General features: G+C 41.7%; 1 long non-coding RNA gene across 2 annotated transcripts in view; it reads right to left on the reverse strand.

The window, feature by feature from the left end:
• The window catches only part of Gm38712, a 53334-nt gene that overhangs the window by 16385 nt on the left and 19347 nt on the right, over positions 1–17602 (reverse strand). Inside the window, exon 1 of one of the 2 annotated variants that reach the window (XR_867554.3) lies at positions 10658–10732. The exons of the other annotated variant lie outside the window; for it this stretch is intronic. This is a non-coding gene — a long non-coding RNA (predicted gene, 38712). Of the gene's footprint in view, positions 1–10657; positions 10733–17602 lie in introns of those variants that run through there. 2 annotated transcript variants of the gene reach the window in all.

Consider the following 17602-nt stretch of genomic DNA (forward strand, 5'->3'; position numbering starts at 1 on the left):
TAGTGACTGGGTTTGGTGGCTGCATATGGATGAATCCCCAGGTGGGGCAGTCTCTGGATGGCCTTTCCTTCAGTCTCTGCTCCACTTTTTGCCCCTGTATTTTCTTTAGATATAAGCAATTCTGGGTTAAAATTTTGAGAAGGGTGGGTGGCTCCATCACTCAATTAGGGACCATGCCTAATCTCTGCGTATGGTCTGTACAGGTTCTCTCTCCCATTAGTTGGCTATTTCAGCTGTCATTACTGTTGGGTCCTGGGAGCCTCTTGCTTACCTGATGTCTGGGACTTTCTGTTGGCTACCCCCAGTTCCCCATTGCTACATACCTCTGTTCAATTTCCTGACCCTCTGTACATCTCCCCTGCCATCTCCAACACCTGATCCTGCCCTCCTTTTTTCTTCTCCCCTCCTCTCTTCCTTCCAAGTCCCCATATGTAGCCACCAAACCAAGTCACTATTGCTGATGCCAAGAAGTGCTTGCTGGTTTGATATGGATGTCTCCTGAGAGACTCTGCCAGAGCCTTACAGATATAGATGCATGTAGTCAACCACTGAACTGAGCACAGGGACCACAATGAAGGAGTTAGCAGAAGGACTGAAGGAGCTGAAGGGGTTTGCAACTCCATAAGAAGAACAACAAAATCAACCAACCAGACTCCTCCCCTAGAGCTCCTAGGGACTAAACCACCAACCAAAGAATACACATGGAGGGCCCCATGACTCCAGCTGCATATGTAGCAGAGGATGGCCTTATTTGGCATCAGTGAAAGGGGAGGCTTTTGGTCCTGTGAAGGCTTAATGCCCCAACATAGGAGAATGCTAGGGAAGTAAGGCGCGCGGGGGGGGGGGGGGGGGGCAGTGAGCACCCTGATAAAAACAGGGCATTGGGTAGAGGGGCTTCAGAGGGGAAACTGGGAAGGGGGATAACATTTAAAATGTAAATAAATAAAATAACCAATAAAAATTTAAAATAAAGTTTTAATGCTGCACACCTTCTGTGATTTAGAGCCACTCGAATGTCATCTCATTTTCTGGGCTTAGTTTTATCAGTCTTGTGCCTTTTTCCCCTTTAAGTCGACTATTTCAAGCTTTCACTCATCACAGTCAAAGAGGGCTACTTTATTTCATTTTAAAATTGTCTCTTTTTGTTCACTCTAAATAATATCTGCCTTGAATCACGGAAGAAAACTGTTATGGAAACCAATGAGAAGGACTAAGACCTGATGCAATAATCTCTGCAGCAAGGTCAGCTAAGCTGGGGTGTTTGGGGGTGTTGTCTTCATTTATTTTAAATGAAGCAAACAAAAGAGAAAAGTAAATAACCCAGAAATCTGATTTCAAAACCCATAAGTGACAAGAAAATAAACATATGTGCCAGAGTCTATTCCTGGACCCATTTGGCATACCAAATGCTTTTACATGAAGATGAGGAACACATGGGTTCACAGGCATTACCATCAACCTTCAGTGTCAGGTACTATTTAATGTAACCCTGTTATGCTAATCATGGGAAGAGGTGGTTATTTACACATAATCTGAGTGGTGATTTGAAAGAAACTGGCCCCAATAGGCTCATAGGGAATTGAACTATTGGGAGATGTGGCCATGTCAGAGGAAGTGTGTCACTAGGAAATGGGCTTTGAGGTCCCAGAAACTCAAAACCAGGCCTAGTGGTTCACTAAAACTCTCAGCTTCTTCCCCAGCACTATGTCCATATGCTTCCTGCCATGACAATAGTGGATTAAATCTCTGCAACTGTAGGCCAGTCCTCTTGAATGTGTTATAAGAGTTGCTATGGTCCTGGTGTCACTTCACAGCAATAGAAACCCTAACTAAGACAACCCGAATCTATAATCAGAAACTAACTGGAATATTAGAGATCCTGGCTGGAATCTAGAAACTGGACTACATTGTGTTAATTACACTTTTAAGGATTTAGTTTTCAATATCTCTAAGGGGAAGCTTAGGAACTATGTAGAAGAAAACGACTGTTATCTTTTTATTTGTGGCAGTGGAGATGAGAATAATTAGGGGAGAAAAATAGCACTCATAAATGTGAAAGAAAATTTTTGAGACAGGATTAATGCCTTATAATTTGTAGAGGCAGTTTATAAGACTTTAAGAATGTTATGTGTCCTACTTTCAAGAAAGTAATGAATTTGTGATTTTAATATGCTTGTCCCTCTAGGCATATTAGGCCAGCAAGAACACTACGAACTGTCAGACTAAACCATCAGCATGTGTTATAGCCACGAAAGAACCTATCAATCCCCCAGAAACACACTGTATGAGTTAGTTAGTTACATACATATATACATCTAGGCCAGATTAGAGAACCTGACTGGGCACACACTTCAAAGAGACTCCACATACTCGAAATGACTAAATATATACATTAATAGGAACTTACATCTATACTGTGATTTCCAGTAAGTAGAATTTAAGCACGCACACACACACACACACACACACACACACGTGAAATAGATAGAGATAGTGATATGCTGTAATTATTTCAATCACCATTGCCACAAATCAATGTCATCCTGCTGTGTCTGGCTTCTGTCTCCATCTCTTCACTGAACATTTGCTCCTGACTACTTTCCGCGTCAGACCTCAGCTCTCAACCCCCCAAATCTCTGTAGAACTGATACTACTGACTGACACCTCTCCTTCTAAGTTTTTGACACTCTTTTCATCTCTTTCCATCTCTTCTTGGTCACTTTTATTGGTTTATTGTCCTCCCGTCACCTCTTAAATGCTGCTGCCTCCCAAGGATTTGATCTTTTCAGAATCTAGATTCTGTCTCTGTACTTTACCCACCCACCTTAGTTTTAACCCCTCTCTGTAACTACTGTCTCTGTCCCCAGATCACAGAAGCTGCTACTCTGGACACACTCGAGGTGATAACTGTTTTTGCAGCCAATCATGAGGCCTGCTCACATTCCTTTTATAGAGAACCTGCCGCTCTTTTATCGAGAAGGAACACCCTTAAAATCCATGTTAGCCCAGTTTCTGTCCATGGTGCATGATTTGAGCAAATCAAATCCTTTCTTCTTGGAACTCAGAATAGAGACTTAGAGATAGAAACAAAGACTTGCAAAGTCACCGGGAGTTGTGTTGTACCACTATGCCAAGAGAAAAATGAAGCAAACATCAAAAGCAGTGGCATTGCTGCAGAGAAAGATGGAAAGAACTATAGTTTTCTAGCACAAACCTTCCAGTTTGGAGACACTAAACTCTGCTCACTACCATTGCGGTCTCTGAGATTCATCTAAACCTAATAAACTGTGACTATACTGACCATGGGGTTTTCTGCCCCTCGCTGATATCTTTTGTCTATCAATCTCCTTTGTAGAACTCCATCTGGAATGGTCTCTAGACTTTGAAAACTTCTCAAACCTGGCATGTTCATGTTGAGTGTACCACACTCAAACAATCCATCCTTATTATGTCCTTGGGCAATCAGACTACTGTACTGCTTCATGATGCAACTGCTTAGAACCCTGGGATCAGTTAACCTCAGACCTTTCCCTCACTCTTCACAGGAATTCATCCTGTGCCTTTTGCAACCACCTTCACATCTGGATTACTCCTGCATCTGTGATTTCTTGCCCAAGTTGTAGAAATCAGCTAAAATGTTCATACCATAGACAATGTGAACTCTCTCATTCCTAGCTAAAATATTTCAAAGACTCTCCTTTATCATTTTGGAACAAAGGCCAACCTTTTTCACATCCAGGACCCATTATGATCCTTCATAAAACCTTCTGTCTTTAGTTTCTTCACAGTTCCTGATCCTACAGCCCAGAGTTAATCACATCTTTCCTCTTCCCCTTCCACACTATTAGACTCGGCAAGGTGACAGCAAAATACACTGACACCTTCTCTAGGAAGAGCTGTTAAGTGTCTCTCTGATGTGCCCGCAACAGCCTGTTGTTGAACTTAACACAGAAAATTGTCACCTGTTCTTTTGACTCCTTTACAAAAGTGAGGAACTTGCAAGCTGACTCAGCTAGTCATCTTTGGATTCACAGTGCCTGATATACAAGGGAAGTTCAATAAACATTTGTTGAATGAAGACTGCACTGAGAAGATATACTTCTACCCTCAATACTTTGTAGAATCTGAAGAGACAAGTCCTCTAATCCTGGGATGGTGGCAAGCTTTGTAGCAGGCAAGTCCAGGCACTGTGAGAAATGAGATAAAGAAAATAAGAGAAGGGATAAGGCATAATGGTGAGTAGAAATGATTAAGGGAAGCAAAAGAGTAAGGAAGGGATTTTAGCTTTTTGCAGCCAGGGCCAAAACACTTGTCTTGTGTAGGTGGAAAATGTGCTATGTGTTGATGCTTCCAACACTAGATTAATAAGGCAAATATAGTCTGAAGAAACCAGGTAATTGTCTTAGCAGTAGGAAACTTTTTTGTTTGGTTTTATTAATTTGGAAATTTATTTTATATTTATGTATTAAACACTTGACTGAAATCATAATAAATGTCTATATTGGATACAAATTGACAATACATATTAGTAATAAATATAAAAAATATTAAGTATTCTAATATAATGCATAATATTCATGCATTTAATTTTGATTATCATGGAGCTTGGTAATACATGAAATCTGTTCACAATCCACCATGCCTGGCATGGTGCTACAGTCTAAAGTAATCTTTAGCTCCACATGGTGACACATGCTCTTAATACCAGCACTTGGGCAGTAGAGGCTGAAGAATCAGAGTTCAAGATCATCCTCAACTACAAAGAGAGTTCGAGACCAGCCTGAACTACAAAATCATGTCTCAAAAACAAATGAACAGAAAAGGAAAGGGGAGAGGAGAGGAGAGGAGAGGAGAGGAGAGGAGAGGAGAGGAGAGGAGAGGAGAGGAGAGGAGAGGAGAGGAGAGGAGAAGAGAAGAGAAGAGAAGAGAAGAGAAGAGAAGAGAAGAGAAGAGAAGAGAAGAGAAGAGAAGAGAAGAGAAGAGAAGAGAGAAGAGTCAATAGATTATAATTGTTAAGCAGTAAAAAAAGCTTCTTGAAAATATTTCAAACTATTGCCGTATTTTGAATTCTAACTCTAAATGTTTCTCTCTTGGAAATTTTCTCTCTTAATTTTAAAACATGAACATGGTTGAGGAAATTAATCTGTATTTTCAAGTCAGCCACTCTTACCTCGTGTAGTTGCTGGAGAAGAGGAACTTTATTATTCCAAGAACCTTTGGGTCCTCATTTTAAGCTTTCTGGCTTAGAATCAGGCTATCAGATTTCATCTCAAGTGTAATTTTATCCTCAATATTTAAACATTTCCAGTAGTTTCTAGACTTCATACTTTAATCTCCAATCCTTTGAAGTATTCTGCTCAGATAAGGGCTCTTGTGTTTAAACTATAAAGGATTCAGCCATTGATTTCTCTATAAATTCCAGTCAAAATGACTTTCAGTTAAAAATATACACACATTCTCTCATTCCTGTGAAATCTACTAGAAATTAGCCTACTTGAGGCTCCAAACACCAAACACAAAATGGAAAATTCTGGCAAGGATGTGAAGAAAAATGATACACAGTCAGTGAGAATATAAAATAAGATAGCCGTAATAGAGACCAGTACTGAGGCTCCTCCAAAAACTAAAACTAGATCTACCACATGACCCAGTTACTCCACCTCTAGGTGTCTATCCAAAGGAAATGAAATTAGCATATCAAAGAGATGCCACCTCCTGGTGTTTGTTGCTGTACTAGTCACAATAGCTAAGTTATGCAATCAGCCCAGTGCCCATCAGCAATTAAATAGACAAAATGTGCTAGCTGTGTGTACAGTAGAATGGGCAGCATTAGGGGGGCCTTAGCTGACATAAACCAGACATAAAGGGAAAGTACAGTGCATTCTTTCTCCTATGTGAAAGCTCTACAACACAGTCAACCCAGATGTGGACTAATGATAAATACAGGTTGGGAAGACTGAGGACAGAGTAGATAGAAGAAAACCGGATCAGGGCTTACTGTTACAAGTACTGAAAGTCTCTCACTTAACTCCACTGATGCATGCAATTAATACATACTACCAAAATAAAAGGTGACAGAATAAGACTTTAGTTGCTGGTAATTCTAGGTAAACTCCTCCACAAAACAGAAAATAAGGATGTTTCTATCTGCATGAATGAAGAATATAGATTCTTGGAAAGAAAAACTAACTCTGGGACTCGCAAATGGGTCTCGATACCCTATTCATCTCAAAGCTCTCAGGTCAATGAAACGGGAGTCAGAGAGGCAAGGAGTGGGATGTAATTAGTGTGACTGGTGCTGGGGACTTGTTCAATGACAAATTGTGAGGTGGCTACTTTAAAGGGCTCCCAGAAGCTCTGGAGAGGCAAAGCTCTTCTGTCCTAAGGATAGGTTGCGGTATTCTCAGATAAGTCTCTTCTTGTCTCTTCCTAGTAAGCGTCTGTCAGCTGAGAAGTCTTTCATCCGGAATCCAGTTATGTGGTTTCAGTTCAAACCTTTTTGGTGTCTCTAAGCTCCCTAGCACTACAGCAAACTTTGCATCTGGAAATGTGTCTTCATGCACAACCTATCACACTCTCCTATCCCCAGTCTGAATTGTCACTGGTTGAATGAACTGGCATTCTTCAAAAGCATTACTATCAGAGCAATTAATTACTCCTTAGCTGGCATCAACAGATCTCAAGTTTTGAGTCTTTTGAGACTGAACAGGTTTAAGAATCTGGAGGCAATGACAACTTTTACACACTAAGATAGAAAGCTTCCCTGTGCTAAAGGGAACAGATTACATGGCTAGTTATCTGAACTGAAATAATCATTCTAATAAAATGATCACACACAGATGTCTTACCTCACTTTTTGAGTCACAGTTAACCTAAAATCCAGAGAGGAAGTCTACTTTACGTTTTTTCTAGTTTAACATATTTCTTCACAATTTGCCCATCCCTCTAAGAGAAGCTTGCAACTACCAGGACTTTGAAGTCACATGACTCACAACTATGAGTCACAGGCTGATTCATCCTACCAATAGCTAACCCTCCCATCTTACAATCAGGCCTTTAATTCCACTGGTAATTCAGAAGCAAGCTTGCAGCTGTTGTGTATCACCATTATTGTTAGTTGTTAAAAGCATGTCAAGAGTATGGTCTGCTTCTGTTTTTCTTTTTAACAAAGCTTCTACTGAAATAAGAGCTTGTCAGAGATTTATAGTGGGAAAGCAATACTTTTAAGTGGAAGTTGAAATTCCCAGCTAATATTTTAATAATCGAGCCTTCATTTGGCTCAACATCACTTGTATTTTGATCCAAACATCATGTTTGTTAAATATTCTGACTAAATGAAACACGCCACCCCCAAAAGTCTTAGTAACAATCAGGAAAATAAAAGAGTAGTAAGTGTGTTAGATTCTGAGGGTTAAGGACAAAACAAAGTGAGTAGTGAGGAAAAGCCCTTTCATGATTCAGACACCTCTGAGCTTTGTGCCCCTCCCCCAGATGATTTTTTTATATGCGCTTGTGTGACTTCTGTCAAAACTTCAGGAAAAGAACGGGCTTCTATCTTTTATGCTCTCCTTCTCTCCTAGGTGTCTGAATGTGTCCGTGTTGGGTGATTCCAGCTTCATTTCAGACTGGGAAAGTGAATCCCCTCTCCTAACCCATGCCAGAGTTCCAAGAAGTCTTTGGAAAGAACTGGCCTCAAAAACCCCACAACTGGCCAAAAAGCAGAGAAGAGACTGGCCAATGCTGAGCCCTAAATGAAAGATCTCCCTCTTCTCCTGAGGCTCAGGGGTCACTGTGGAAGGAGTGGAAGGATGGTAAGAGCCAAGACAGTGATAACTACAAGAAAACTGTCTTCTAGACACAGCAGGGCAGTTGTATATATGAACTCACAGTGGCTGTGGCAGCATGCACAAGACATATGCAAGCACAAGCCAGGCCAAATCTCAGGATGGAGAGGGGGTAAGCACTTAATCCCATCTTTAGCCAATGAACTATTGTCAACTGATGACTCCGGGAGAGGAATAATCAGGTTTCCCTAAGAGTGTAGACTCTGAACTTCTGTGCTAATGTCCACTTATCAGTGAGCATGTGCCATGTGTGTTCTTTTCTGATTGCGTTACCTCACTCAGGATAATATTTTCTAGTTCCATCGATTTGCCTAAGAATTTCATGAATTCATTGTTTTTAATAATGTGTAACTATACCATATTTTCTGTATCCATTCCTCTATTGAGGAACATCTGGGTTCTTTCCAGCTTCTGGCTATTATAAATATGGCTGCTATGAACATAGTGGAGCATGTGTCCTTATTACATGTTGGAGCATCTTCTGGGTATATGCCCAGGAGAGGTATTGCTGGATCTTCTGGTACAACTATGTCCAATTTTCTGAGGAACAGCCAAACTGATTTCCAGAGTGGTTGTACCAGCTTGTAATCCCACCAGCAATGGAGGAGTGCTCCTCTTTCTCCACATCCTCGCCAGCATCTGCTGTCACCTGATGAAGCTCAAGAAGAAGGAGAAATGACTCAGCGGTTAAGAGCACTGGCTGCTCTTCCAGAGGTCTTGAGTTCAATTCCCAGCAACCACATGACAGCTTACAACCATCTATAAGGGGATCTGATCCCCTCTTCTGGCTTGAAGATGTCTGTGCAGCAGATCACTTATACATTAAATTTTAAAAAGAAAGAGGGGGAGAAGGAGAAGACAATGACAGTGGGGAGATACCTCAGTGGTTAAGCGACCTGGCTCTTCTTCCAGAAGAGTTGTTTCCAAACCTATATGGCAATACATAACCATCTGTACTGCAGTCCCAGGGTATATGATGACCTCTTCTGGTTTCTATGAACAGCACCAGGCAAGATGGGATACAAAGAATTATAGTCTTTCTGAATTTGCATGAACTACTAAATTAATAGTTCTTATTTATCAGATCCCTATAACCAATAACAGCACCATTGTAAGACCTTACTAGAGCCCCAAAACAACACTAAAACACAGATCCTGCCACCATCACCCCCACTTTAGAGATCTGGAGAAGGTAAATAACCCTCTTCAAGTCAGGAGACAGTAACTGAGCAGGATTGTAGAGGTCATGAAGTCATGTCACCACCAAGTGCTTAAAATACAGCATGTCTGCTTCTCAGAATAATCCAGCAAGGGCCCTGGTGAGATGGATAGGTACATACTGCACAAGCTTGAGAACATAGGTCCTACAGCCAGCCTCCATGTCAAAGCCAGGAAGATAGGCATCAACCTATAGTCCCAGTACTGAGGAATTAGAGACAGGAGGTCCCTGAGACAGCCAGGCCAACCAAATTGGCAAGTTCCAGGCATGGTGAGAGACAATATCTCAAAAAGTATATATAGAATGATTGAGGAAGACATAAATCTCTAGCTTCCACACATATGCAAACATGCAAATGTGTGCACATACACAGACAAAACACAATCCTACAAGGGAGATATTACTGATAGATAAGAGCACTCTTGTAGCCTATAAACAATCATGCCTGTGTTCTGCCCCTGGTTTGTGCTGTCTTCTGTCCATCCTCAATGTTGCAAATCTTCCAGCTATTCCTAGTGATCTGGATATGTCATCTCAACTAAATGCAGTTAGAATTTAGGAGCTTGGTTTCCTCTGTCAGTGTAATAAAGTTAATAACAGCACACTTCACACCTCGCCTTCAACCACATGCAACATGGTTATTCTAGTATAATCAGCCTGCTGTATTTTACAAGATTTGGCTTTCAGCTCTGTCAGTGTACGTATCTTTATACATATAGATTACATTCTGGACATGTGCTTAAAAGTCTGAACAAACATATGTCTACCAAAGTGACTGTCGGGGGCCAGGGTGGGGGGGCTTCCCTATTCCCTAGCTAGAAGTCATGTTTGAGCCATTAGTATTCTGGTCAGAGAAGAAACCTCCTCTTGCAGAGCTGTGATGGAAGGGACTGCAGCTTTGTGCACTATAAATAGTCATTTTTATTAAAACGTTGAGAAATGGAAAAGAGGTAGGGGTAAAGGAGTTGCCATGACAACTCATCCATTACCTCAGCTTTCGAAGACTGGGGAAGACTAAAGAATAGTAAATAGAAAGAAAATAGAAGAAGCCGAAATGGCACATGATCACAAATGGAATGAAACAGCATTGAAAGAATCATTTCTTTCTTTCTTCCTTCCTTTCTTCCTTTTCTTTTTTCTTTTTTCTTTTCTTTTTTTTTTTTTTAGAATAGTCTCAAATTGAGTAATGAGCTGGAGAAACAAAGGATAGGTTTCATGAAGGGATGCCCCTCCTACAGAGCAAGGAGCCCACTAGAGTACATCTTGCTCATTATCTTCATAGCTCAGCCACAACACTGTCCTTAACAAATGGTGTGCGATAAGTGACAATTCCTTCTAAGGGGCCAGCCATGCTCCTAGCATCCTCCTGAAAACTGCTATCCCTCCACTCGGTGTACACGTTCAGATATGAATTACAGAATCAGTATTCTCCATTCCCACTCCTCACTCCAGGACTGGCTCCAGAATGATCAAGAGAGAAGTCTCGACCAGAACGCCAATTTTAAGTATCCAAATGTACTATTCTAAAGACACGTAGTATAAAGGAATAATCTTTATTCATCACTTCACAGATTATCATATTCTTACACATTACCTCATTCACAGTGCAGAGCCATCTCAGCAATCTGGAATTTCTTCACTTTGCCATGAATCTGATGAGCCAGCTTAGACAGAACAACCTAATTGCTATCTCCTGTATGCAAAAAAAAAAAAAAAAAAAAAAAATCCTCATCTTTCCTGAGGAATGGATTCAGTGCTGATAGTTCGCACAATTTTCAGCTGGTCTCAGTCACATATTGTGACAGTTCAAACTGCTCTCTGCTCATTAATTAGCACTTCAGGGAGTCAGGGATGGGGATGGGCAACAGAATCAGTAAATTCACATAAGCAATTCTACATTGTTTCTCTTAGCAGGGAGGTCATAAGCAAAGTTAATCCTAGATCATTTTAAGGATTCTGTAGTACACTTTAAATATGCTAGATTGTGGCAGAGACTATAGCAGATGCTTAGTGTGATTTCCCCCCATTCTCTGAAAGGGATAATGAAGGAAGTTCCAGGGGGAAGGGGCGAGTACCAAAAACAGGTTTCAGATAATCTACACATCACCTTGCTAGAGTAGAGCCATGGTGCATACATCTGGGGTACCACTAGACAAACCTCATGTACTAGGTAGTGGTCAAGAAAGACAAAAACCTTCCTTTGAGCAGGGTTCCTTGAGCTAGAAAACAATGAGGACAAGAGGAAGGAGTCTGCGTGGGATGCATATGTGATTGTGATTGTAAGCTTCCAGAATGCGCTTCCTAAAAGGTTCATTTACTTGGGATAAATCAACTTAGAGTGAATTAAAAAAAAAAAAAAAAAAGTACATCAGCCTGAACAAAGCACATGTTACAATTTAGTTCTCATGTGTGAAAACAGGAAAAAAAAGGAGAAGTTCGGGAAATGATGAAGTACATGTGTGGGTGGGGAGGGGAGCGACGATGATAAAACTAGAGAAAAGGCAGCATTTTTGACTGGTAGAAATGGGGGGGTGGGTTAACCCATTTAACTGCATGATTAGCTTAAACACACGAATTGGAAAGTCCAATTTGTGACTTCATAATTTGCATTTGTGGATTCTGGTGCCCTTTTTAATAAGAGGGTGAAACCTTCATCAGACTTTGGTATTTAGGAATGAGATCTTTGGGGTGTAATTATAATTAAATAAGGTCATGAAGGAGGCCAGAGTACTAGCCTCTTGGGTCTCTGGTTTTATAAAAAGAAGGGCTCTAGCTAGGACATTCTGTCTTGTCCTGTGGTGCCCTATGATGTCTGTGTGCCTCCTTGGGATTGTATAGAGAGCTTCACCAGCAAGAGTGTTCGCAGCCTTGCCTGACAACAACAACAGGAAGGAAGGCCCTTGATCCAGGGATATTTGATGCCCCAGAGTAGGGGGATGCCAGAGTGGTGAGGCAGGAGATTGGGGGAGGGAGTACTTTCATACAGGCAAAAGGGAGGAGGGAGGCAGATGTGTGATGAGGTGGTGGTGGAGGGGTAACCAGGAACTGGGATATCATGGGATGGGGGAATAGGTGGAGGAGATAACCTGGAAGTGGGATATCATTTGAGATGTAAATGAATGAAATGATTAATAATAATAATAAAAGAAAAAATTTTAAAATGTTCTCACCAGAAGCAACTGCTCAATCTTAAACTTCCAAGATTTCAGAACTATGAGTGAAATAAGCCTTTTTTCTTTATAAGTCATCAAAACTTTCATAGTCTATTATAGCAACAAATGAAAGTAATCAATTTATGAAGGACACACATGCATCTACACACATACACACATGAAATAAAATATAAAATGCAGCACATGCCAGGAAAGCTGTTACTATGTTACATGTTATCAGGTGGAACTCTCAACAGAAAGGAGTCAGTCACAGAAAGCTGCATGGTTATTGATGCTCTAGCCAAGCAACTGGAAAACAGTGTGCTGGTTTCACTTCATGACCTTTGTCTATATAACATGTATTGGGTAGACAAGATTTAATCCATTAAATACTGTCTACACTGTTTCTCTTTAGAATAAGGCCAAAAGACAGTGTTGGATCCCCTGGGACTGAAGTTACAGACGGTTGAGAGCTGCCATGTGGTACTGGGAATCAAACCAAGCCCTCTATTTAACTCAAAACCAGTAAATTCTATAGTATGGCATTTTAATGTTTTCCTGGTGGTTTTTATATGTATCCTCTTATCCTCTCCATTTCTACTGCTGACATCTATTTTTTTTTAATTTCCTAGCATCTGGTGATCATCCAACCTCTTTATCTTGTTCAAAACTTAATTTAAGCAAAGAAGATATACAACCCAAGAAATCTCAGTAGTTCATCTCTCTCATTAATTGCTCAAACCTCTCATGGTTCCGCACAGTCCTTTGAACCACCTCTTCCCTCCACTGCCAAACTCTTACTCTATCCTTCCTAAAATGCCATGCAGAGGTCGTGGTTGCTTCCAGAAGCCTTTCCTTCACATTTACCTTCTTGGACTTATTTAGGTTTTGGCTTCCATGGTATTGAAATCCCTTTTCATTGGTAATTATTCCCTTTCATTTTCCTCTGCCTCCTCCTCATCTGGCCTTCCCTTTAATGGCTGTCACTAAGTTTTACCCTTGGCTTCACTCCTGTGATCTCTCCCCATGCCATCATATGTATTCTCAGGCTTTGATTCTCTTTGGGACTAAGTCACACATCTCCATCCTTAGTCTATCTCTTATCTCCCCCTCCATTTTTAATGTTATCCCTTTCACTGTCTCTAGGATGAATTGCTGACACTAACATGCAAACTGTCCAAGCAATGAATTTCTTTCTCTTGGTGCAGCAGCCCCACTCTCTGATGTCCTTTCTTTCTATCAGAAGCCACCATAGCTTTGTCACCCGCGGAAAACAAAATTATACTGTCATCCTTGATTCATCCATTTTCTTCACCCGTCATGTTCTATTACTTTTAAAACATAAAATTATCCTACCTTCAAAATCTCTTATTACTGCCATGTCCGGAAAATAAAATGTCTGCTTTTGTACGCCACTCACCCCATTGGTAGCTCAAACCTATCTACACACAAGTCTATTCCAACCATATTAAACTCCTCTTCAGCCTCAGGTGCATGACAAACTTCCCTGCCTTCCCACTCTGATGCACATACTATTCTGATACTTTCTTGACCAACACAAAAGAGAGCTTTCCTCACAGCCCTGTGCACAATGAAATAGTTTGATCTGAAATATCCATCAGAGATACATATGTTAAAGATGCAGTTGCCATACTATGGCACTACTGAGAAGTGGTGAAGTCCTTTAGGATCTAGTGTGAGGAAGTAAGGTCATCGTGGGGTTCTCTCTCTCTCTCTCTCTCTCTCTCTCTCTCTCTCTCTCTCTCTCTCTCTCCCTCCCTCCCTCCCTCCCCCCTCCCTCCCTCCTTCGCTCCCTCCCTCCCTTCCTCTTTCCTTTATTGTGTGTCTCCTTTGACATCTCTTTCTTCTTTTCTCCCCCTACCAACACTCTCCTCCCAGCTGCCAGGGGGGAAGTAAGCAGTTTTCTTTGCCAAGCTCTCCCACCAGAATATTCTGCTTTGCCAACAGTCTATAGAGCATAATCAACTAGACATGGACCTGAGCATGCAGAGCTGTGAGTCAAAATAAACTCTTCCTGTTGTTAAGTTGCTTGTCTTAGGTATGCTGTCATAGTGATGAAAACTGATTAACACATCTTCCCAAATTTTGTGGCATTCATCATGTGCTATTATTTGTTTTGTGTGTTTATTTAACCTCCAGAATTAGGCTGAGGATTCCATGCTGTGAGTAGCAATTTTCTCACAGCACATAATATTCCTTAAACATAAAAAAGTCTTCATCACACAGCTGAAGAATAGGAGTGAGATGACCCTTCCTGTAGGAAATTCAATGTTTTCAGAATTCCTCTTCTCCTGAGACTGGAAAAGTGTAAGATGGCCCATTAATTATTTTATTTCATTATGTTCACATTGTATATTCTTTCCCCAGGCAGCCTAAACATTGACTGTTAATCTCTGTGCTGAAAGTCAGCCTTAGCATCATTCACAGCTACTAGTTACTGGATTTTGAGATTTGGACCACCAGAGCCAAAACTCCCAGTCTATGCAACTTCCTGTGACCTCTAGACTTGATGAGCCTTTCCTATCTCATCCAAACAAATATTGGTCATGGCCATTAAGCCACATCCTAGTAGTCCTGCCTACTGTCAGGCTCTGTAGTAAGCATAAATACTTTAAATTCTTCAAACCTCTCCACAACCTCTGAAGTGAGTGCTATGCACCTGTGTTACAGATAAGGAAATTGAGGCATGGAGAGGTTCTGTGGCATTACTGAACTCAAACAGCTAGAGGGAGAGAGCTGAATTTACATTCATCTTCAGTGCCCCCACACCACCACTATGCTACAAGGAGATGCAAGTTCAAAAGGAAGAAATTTTACTTATAGGATTTGATGGTCCAAATCTCAAAATCAAGAGCTTGGGTTGGTTTTTATATGTTTGGCCAGACATGTACAGATGAATGCTTTCTTATTGTTGTGCAATGGTTCATAGAGAGGAACATTCTGCATTTACATTCTGCTGTTTAGCTTGTATTTTAAAGGTTTGCCTTTACTTCCTAATGCAAACTCCCTGAGAGAGGACAGGACTCTCCACTTCAGTCTCACACTGACACATAGTCCAGATTCACGCCACAGCTACACATTTTTGACTGAATTATATTTTCATGTTTAAGTCAGTACTCAAGTTATTCCTTTCTTTTAAAGTATCTGTTGTCTGCTTCTGCTCCTCCCAGCCTCCTGACACGCATTTATATCCTCACAGAGCAGCACCTCAGCAGAACTCAAGCAAGTCAGCTCTGAATGTCAAAATGGAATTTTAAATAGTTATCAATTTGGGATAACCAAGAGAACAGCAAATAAATATCTCAATGAGGTCATGTCATGAAATACATGCAACCCTCTGTGACATGATGTTTAATTTGAAGTCGGTGGTCTGTAGAGTTCTTCAGCTACTTAGAACCAAGCCAAGAGCCATCAGACATGGCTGCAGATGTTGATACATTAGCTACAGAGGTAAGATATGAAAGCCATGGGGATGCCCAGAGAGCCGAGCCTGTAAAACTTCTACAAGAAAGGCAATCAGTTCGAGCACACACACAACCCCTGAGCCCTGCCATCCCATAACTATGCTACCTGTAAGGACTTTAGCAAGTGGTTTCCTAGAAAGGTAAACTCTAGACCAGTACTAGCTTCCAGCTCTTCCACTTGCTTCAGGCCCACTACATGGGAGGCACACGGCCTAGGGGTGAGGCAGGGACTACTTACTGACAGATGTTTTCTGTTTGTCATGATATTTAGGTGTCAGGAAAATAGTTACAGAAAGAAAAAGAAAGGATGGGAGTGGATTGTACAAGAATGAAGATGCAGAAAGGGAATGAGCACAACTGCCCCAGCATATGTAACTCACCTCACTTTACCCAGCAGTCCTGAGTACACACATCATTATAGCACCATCCTCGGCTCCCAAGCATCTCCTCAGCTGTCTGCCTCTCTGTGCCCTCCAGACCTGATGATGATCCTGCCCACTCTCGCCCTGACTTGAGCTCTGCACGTCTGATGAAGAAGAGCTTACACTCACAACATAGAGATCTCTGCTTCCTCTCCTCAAATAGCTCGTTGAAAGTAAAGATGGGTCTGTTCTTGGCTTAGCATCCCAAGCACATAAAACATATGAGCCAGAAAGTATATGAAGGCTTAGAACTCAGAACCTATATCAGTTATTCCAAATGACTCCAGTAGAAAACTTCCCTGGTCGCAGCAGAGACCAGCCACCAAAGTCTTTCTTATCAATCTGTGTAAAACCCATAAGAGGGCATCCATGCTACCCAGGCTGTTCCCAGGAGCAGACACAAGGCCCTGGCATCCTGAGAGCAAGGTAGTAATGAAGATTTAACATCCCTCTGGCTGTTCAGTCTAGAAAGAAGGCTGCTGAGCATGTGCTGCAAAGGAAGTGTTGTGGGTAAATAGAAGCAAGTAAATGGAGCAGAGAAACCAGAAACGAAGGAAGGATGCTTGCACACCAACCCACCCCCGTCAGTTAAGTGTTTGGAAGTCCACTACCTCTCTGTGAGCATTCCCAAGTGGAAGCAAACTACTCTAAATAATAAAATTTTTCCCAATAAATCGTCATCCAGGTTAAATATAATTTGATCAAACATCAAAGAACAGTCCTGAGCCACAAACATTGGCTTGCTCATTTAAAAGTATCCAAGGCCTGACTTGCTTTGGGCTGGGACCTCTGGCTGCTGTGCTGAGCTCAGTTACAAGGCGGCCATCACGGTATCCCACAGCTGTGCTGATGGCAGTGGAAGTTAAAAGTAAAGTCAAGAGACATCCAGAGATGTCACACAACATGAAGGGCCATAGACACACAGAGTTCTGACTGCAGCCATACCACGCAGCACAGAAGGAGGAAGACATCCAGAAACCTGCCCAGCACCATGCCATGCTGCACTGGTGGGGAAAGATGCCCAGATTCCTGCCTGCTGCCTCTTCACTCAGGTGGACCATAGACATAGAGGTCTACCTGACGTTACACCATGCAGTGTGAGAAGATGTCCACAGACTACCCTGCTGCTATGCCACATGGGTGGGCTATAGATACCTAGAGATTGTTACCATGCCCAGCTCTGCTGACAGAGGAAGTCACCCAGAGGTCTACCAGCCACATGGCCTGGTTGCAGCAGAAACAACTATAATGTGCAAGTGTGTGGTTGACAGATGAAGAGAAAAAGAAGCCGAAGGGTTTGAGCCCTATTAAGGGAGATTGAACTGGAGACATGAGGGAGGAGAGGAATAGTCTGTTGTGAATAGCGAGTTCCACTGCCTGGGAACATGGTGAAGTCAAGGTCCTGTGCTGTCTCTGAGGGCCATGTCTGGGTCTGTGACTATGCAGCAGCAGTGGTCAGGGGGGTCAGTGTCGATGTCCG

The sequence above is a fragment of the Mus musculus genome, chromosome 3, assembly GCF_000001635.26.
Source record: "Mus musculus strain C57BL/6J chromosome 3, GRCm38.p6 C57BL/6J".
NCBI classification, from domain to species: domain Eukaryota; kingdom Metazoa; phylum Chordata; class Mammalia; order Rodentia; family Muridae; genus Mus; species Mus musculus.